The sequence below is a fragment of the Danio rerio genome, chromosome 17, assembly GCF_049306965.1.
Source record: "Danio rerio strain Tuebingen ecotype United States chromosome 17, GRCz12tu, whole genome shotgun sequence".
Taxonomy (NCBI): Eukaryota; Metazoa; Chordata; class Actinopteri; order Cypriniformes; family Danionidae; genus Danio; species Danio rerio.
The window spans coordinates 13,581,938-13,587,937 of record NC_133192.1 but is presented as its reverse complement, the minus strand read 5'-3'; the positions used below and the strand labels follow the sequence as shown (position 1 = coordinate 13,587,937).

The window sequence follows — 6,000 nt, the reverse complement described above, 5'->3', positions numbered from 1 at the left end:
TCAAAAGGATTGAGAACCACTCAAGGACAACATCTATTACAGTAGGTGACTCCCAAGGTCATTGAGTGCTATGTTAAATGAGAAGGAAAACGTTTCATTTCACACTCACTGTAAATCAACCAAACAACCCAGTGTCCAATCGAAAATAATATATAGTAGGGATTAATGAATACCAAATCCCTAGCAGCCTCGCCCTAGTGTTGAGGGTCATTGTGACGTCACAGAGGGCTGGGTTATTTACACACTCCGGTACTGTATGGACACGCCCTAGTGTTGAGGGTCATTATGACGTCAGGGGAGCACGCCATCTTTGATGAGGGATGAGTTTTTTTTTTTTTCTTCACTCGCTCACTCACTCACTCACTCTAGAGCTGCGTGCACGCGCATTCGGTGACCCAAATCAGAGCTGAAGGAGGCAAGGCGATAGTAACATCCCCAACGTGGTTCATCAAGTGCAAGGTAGGTGTTTTGCTTTTTTTGCACAGCTTTTGCATGAGCTGTAGACAATTAACTCCCACAGGTTTACTTCGTTAGTATTTTCTTTGGTGTAAATTGCGTTTGTTTGTTGGTCGAAGTTTCAGAGATATCAAAGCGTAAGGTCGTGCTCGTGCCTGTTGTGTGGATTTCAGCACCGCGGAGAGCGCTCATTAAGAGGCGCGCGCGCCAAAACATTAAAAAACGGGCTGACCAAGCGCGAAACTACTTTTTCAAAACAGATTTTTGTGAAAGTCGAGCCTCCATGGTACAAAACAAAGCGTCATTTTTCATAGACGTGTCCTAGTTTTGGAGCATTTTTGGCAAAATGAGAATGTGACCTGTTTTTTGGATATACTTGAAAGACAGATTATGAAAATGATTGGTCAAATAAGATATACGATTATTGTAAGGCATATTTGCAAATATATTTAGTTAAAGAATGGTTTTCTAAAATACATATATAATCATTATTATTATTAATATATACAACATATGCGTGCACTGTGGAAATGTTAATTTTATTGCGAAAAAAACGTGCCTTTGTTAATTTATGAGAGATTGATTGCTGTTTTATTGCATTTTAGTTATGTTATTTAATTAATATATATATATTTGAAGAATTATCTTGTGATATTAATTAAGATAGTGCTCATTGCTGTTGGAGAGGCTAATTTTGGATTCAGTGTATGTCGGATTTTACAGTAAAAACCCATTTTAATTGCTCATATAAATTGTATTATTAGCAATACCTGATTTGTTTTGTCTCAAAAATGCAATATCATAATTCCACTGAAATTTATATTTTTTAATATTTAAAATGGCAGCTGTTTTTTCATGTGTATATACACTTACATCCATGATGATTTATTTACTTATTGTTTATTCATTTTTCGACTGATTATTTTGAGGTTTTAACATAAAAACAGTAGTGTATATGTGCTTAGCATTTATAAGTACACCCCTCACAAATCTTTCTTTTAAATTCAGATTTTTAATTGAAAGCTGTATTATATTTGTGCATATACATAAGATTAGTCAGTACTTAAGCCATATCTGGAGCTTATGTAACAAAATAACTTACGATAACGGTCCAAATACTTGTTCACTCAAATTTATGTAATAGAAAAATATTAAATACAAATATAAAAAAAAATAGTTGAAATTTTGTTGTTTGTAATTTATTTATTTTAATTTTTTGCAATATTTTGCTTGAATTTAATTGAATTATCTTTCAATTTCTAAATATGTTTGGTGACTAAAGTATTGCTTTAATAAATACATCTGTTTGATGAATCTGTTTTGTTTAAATGCACCAAAAAATTACCTATATTCACTGAGAAATTGATAAAAATAGGGTGTACTCAATTATGCTGAGCACTGTATACGTATCTATACTATTATTAGTAGAACATAAGATGAAATCGTATTGATATGTTAAAAGCTGCCAAACAACTGAAGCAACATTACCAAACACACCTTGATTTTGGGTGAAAAATAATAATTCTTGATCATGATTTCATTTAAAGGTTGAGCTATTTTGAACGGCAATCAACGCTGCCAAAATCACACCTCTTCATGTGCAGTGATCCAGCAGACATCAGTTGTTCAAGCAGAGCCTTTGGGACTTGCAATGTTGGCATTGCTCTTGTGTTTTGGGGGGGGAAGTATAGCCGGTTCGGATTGCATAACTGTTTATCTAGGACAGGGTGTGTTTTCTTCGTCATCAGGTTTGTTTACAGCTTTATATCTTTCAAGGGGGTGCTGGCACTGAATTGTTCCCTAAGAGAGGCTGGTGACATTGAACAGAAAGACACTTTGTTTAGGGTTCGTGTGTGGATGTTGGAGCAAATCTGTCGCTTTATTTTTAGATGATTGCGATCTAGTTTTGGAAAATAATTGGTGCTTGAAGCAGGTGGAAGTGAATATTTTGAGCACAACTTCTACCTGTTTCGTGGGACAGGACAGCGTGAAGTCTAGCACTGCTTTTCCTAACACATGGTGTTAGAAATTAATCAAAACAGTGAAACGGAGTGTCTATGATACAGAAGATTTGGAGGATTATTTACAGACCTGTAAGGCAACTTAAAGAGATAGTTCACCCAAAAATGAAAATACAGTTATTATTTACTCTCCTTTTAGATGTTCCAAACTGGTTTGACTTTCTTTTTTTTCACCGAGAGAAGATATTTTAAAGAAAGCTGTAACCATTGACTACCATAGTATGTGTTTTTCCTACTATGGATGTCAATGGTAACAGATTTTTAGCATTCTTCAAAATATCTAGTCTACATATAGGTTTAAATAATGAGCAAATTAACATGTTTTGGGTGAAACCATCCTATTTTTTAAATTGTATTTTTTTTCTGAAGTAAATTCATGTCATGTAGCTGATTTTTCATAGTGACATGTGCAGAAACATCACGGCAGTCAGAGATTATGATATAACACGCTCCTTAGGCTGCATATGACTTTACTGGCTGTGTGGACGGCGCCGTATGTCAAACAGTCAGCATACGAATTGTCTGTTTGCTGTAATGTTCTCTTCTCTTGATGACTCCGGCAGTGACTAATGCCGCTCATGCTGTGCATGCGAGCTGTGCACATGGCAAGCTCATGCTCTGCTCAAGGCGAACAATGCTGACATGGTTAGGCTCGCCTATAGGGTCAGAGAGAAAGTTAGCAGTCTACATAAATGACTGTGGCTGGTGGCTTTAATGGATGGCTTTGTACAAGCTACCTCCGCTCCATCAGATTAGTACACTGGGCTTTATCCCTTCCTGAATGGGACACTCACTTTGGTTTTAAAGCTGTAATCCCCTCTGGTAAAGATGATTGCTTTGAACCTCGCGAACGCTGGCGCTACACAGCCAACGCTTTGACACAAATATGACAATTATATAATCGGGGAGTTTTCGAATAGTCATTGCTAACTCGAAGTGTGTGTTTTATTTTCTGCTGGTCCTTTTCGGTTTGCGTCACTTGTCTGTGTGTAATCTATGGCATTTAACCAGAATAGCAACATTTTCCAAGGGCAGACTTTCATCTTTTTTTTTTCTTCTTTTCAAAAAAGGACATGTGGTCTTTGATAACACAGCACATTTCACGGCTTTTTCTTCGTAACCATATCACATAGGCTGTGCTTCTTTTGCTCGTCACGGGGCAAAACACGGGTTGCATGCTTTAAATGTAGATAGGTAAGTAGTATAAATAGTAGTATTAAATAAGGCCCATATCACATCAAGGATGATAACTATAACAAGAAAACAGTAAACAGTAAAAATGTACACTAAATGGCCACTTTATTTGGTACACCTTACTAGCACCTATTTGGACCCCCTTTTGCCTTCAGAACTGCCTTAATCCTTCGTGGCATAGATTCAACAAGTAACTGGATTTTGATCCATATTGACGTGATAGCACCATGCATCTATGATGTGAATCTTCTGTTCCACCACATCCCAAAGATTGAGATTGGATTGGATTGAGATCTGGTGACTCTGAAGGCCATTTGAGCACGGTGAACTCATTGTCATGTTCAAGAAAACAGTCTGAGACGATTGTCGCTTTATGACATGGCGCTTTATCCTGCTAAAAGTAGCCATCAGAAGATGGGTACACTAGTCAAAACGGGATGAATATAGTCAACAACAATACTCAGGTAGGCTGTGACATTGACACGATGCTCAATTGATACTAATGGGCCAAAGTGTACCAAGGAAGTATCCCCCACATCATTGCACCACCACCACCAGCCTGAACTATTCATACAAGGCAGGATGGATCCATTCATTCATGTTGTTGATGCCAAATTCTGACCCTACCATCTGAATGTTGCAGCAGAAATTAAGACTCATCAGACCAGGCAACATTTTTCCAATCTTCTATTGTCAAATTTTGATGAGCCTGTGCGAATTGTAGCCTCAGTTTCCTGTTCTTAGCTTAAAGGAGTGGCAACCGGTGTGGTCTTCTGCTGCTGTAGCTCATCTGCTTCAAGGTTTGACATGTTGTGTGTTCAGAGATGCTCTTTTGCATATCTGTAATGAGTGCTTATTTGAGTTACTGTCGTACGGTTGTATATACTGGATTGCTTTTGAAAACACTGTCGGTTGGATTTAAGGAAGGGGGTTGGGTAGGGGGTGTTAGTAGGTTGGTCAGTCTGTCAGTTGACAGCGGCCTATGGTAGAATTACACAAGAACAGCAGGCGCGAATGGCACTCGTGAGATAAATTTAAGATCTCAAAAGCATACAAAGCGGCCTCTGGTGGATTCACGAAAACAAAAACTGCAAAAAACAAACCTCCTGAGGTGTGTTTGGTGCTCTCCAGAAATTTATACAGGGGTACATATCTATATTGAAGCTTGGTTGATAAAAACACTGGCAACCAATCAAAATTCATCTGCTGTAAAGACTATGAGCACTTAAAGCGACAGACAACAGAACAAAATCTACTGGTGTGGATGCTAATATAAATATTATCTGTTATTGTTCTCTTTATTTATTCAAAGTGCCTTTAAAGTTTTATGAGATTGGACATTGTTTATGTTTATCTGATTTTTTTCCTATAATGTCTGCCAGCGCATTTTTATGAGATGCTTCGAATGTCATTTGCAACCCACTTTGAGCTGGACTATGAATGGACTGTGAGGACTATTATATAATGCAACTATGAGGGAAAAAATGTAGACTGTGATGTCTCTCCTGTTGTTTGGCCAGTGAGAAATATACCATAAGAAGGCAAGCAGTTAGAGGGGAGGAGTTTATACGGTGTGTGATAAGGAATAGAGCTGCAGAGACAGAACAGGATATTAGTTTTGATTTAAGATTAAAAAAGACTGGCTTTTTTATTTCAAATAGCGTGATGCATTGTGCACAGTAAGGAATGTGCAATGAAAAAGTATTAGTATGAAAGTATTGATTATTCATACTTTGATTACTTTATTACATATTCAGCTGCTCATTAATACAAATGCAATCAACCAACCAGATGGTAGCATCTGATATATATATATATATATATATGTATATGTCTGTGGATGAAATGCCTTTTTGATGCCAGAGGACAGAGAAGACTTGACTAGACTGCAGAAGAGCTCTTAACAAACAACACATCAAACCTTGAAGCAAATAAGCTCCAGCAACAGAAGCAGATCACTCTGGTGACTCTGCTGTCAGACAGCAAACTACTGTATGGTTGCATTTCAATTGAGCTCAATAAAACTGGACAAGATATTATTGAAAAAGATTGCCTGCTGCAATATTTAGATGGTGGGGTCAGAATTTGGTGTGAACAATACTATAGCAAAGAAGATCCATATTGCTTTGTAACTGTGGTTCATGTTGCTTTTGAAATAATGGAGTGGAGGAGATTTTCTTGTCACTCTTTTTCTCCCCCTTACCAATTGAGTATTATTTTAACACCATGTTATGTCCATTCCTTTATGACCACAGTGTGCCCATTTTGTGATGAAAATGTCTAGCAGGATAATTCACTATGTTACAAAACTCCAATCATCATACTTTTA

The 6,000-nt window shown here is 37.2% G+C and overlaps 1 protein-coding gene across 5 annotated transcripts in view; it reads left to right on the top strand.

Moving 5' to 3' along the window:
* The first annotated feature begins 345 nt into the window (after positions 1 to 345).
* The window catches only part of snap25b (synaptosome associated protein 25b), an 87,415-nt gene continuing 81,760 nt past the window's right edge, over positions 346 to 6,000 (top strand). For 4 of the 5 annotated variants that reach the window (XM_073926955.1, XM_073926956.1, XM_068214327.1 and 1 more), the window contains exon 1: positions 403 to 459. The gene's annotated coding sequence lies outside the window, so the exon portion shown is untranslated. Of the gene's footprint in view, positions 460 to 6,000 lie in introns of all 5 variants that reach the window. The other variant, NM_131434.2, reaches the window with a different exon arrangement.